Raw genomic sequence first — 548 nt, forward strand, 5'->3', positions numbered from 1 at the left:
GAGTTAAATAAAGTTACGTTCTGTTCTGGTTCTAAACTTGTGTGTGTATTTCGAAGTTTATGAGATCCTTCAGTGCCTAATGCTGCATTATCGCAGACCATAAATGAATCAAACCACTCCTACCTAATTAATCTAATTAACACAATTGACACACACAATTTTGTACTCATTTTGAACTAAAATTTAAAGCTGCAATTTCCAGCTTTTTAGTTAATACTGAATTATTTTAAATTTTGATGTGGTCCTTAACTGGGGGGAGGGGGCGGAATACCTGGAAAACACCGCACCTGTCCTGCATGTTGACCACCAACCAAACTCACATGGTTCCGGGAACATGAGAAGAGCGTGTACCAACCACTGAGCTTATTGAACAACAGTCCAGAACTTTAACATACGATAGTTAATAAATAAACATCAAAACTGACAGAAGGCTTGTCAAACAAAGATATATATCTTAGCACTCAGGTTCCTATTGGCAACATTAAATAAGTATTGGTTAAGGATAAACTGGCAATCTAATGGCACTGATTGATAGGTGTAATCACAAC

Source organism: Dreissena polymorpha, chromosome 6, assembly GCF_020536995.1.
Source record: "Dreissena polymorpha isolate Duluth1 chromosome 6, UMN_Dpol_1.0, whole genome shotgun sequence".
In the NCBI taxonomy this organism is placed as follows: domain Eukaryota; kingdom Metazoa; phylum Mollusca; class Bivalvia; order Myida; family Dreissenidae; genus Dreissena; species Dreissena polymorpha.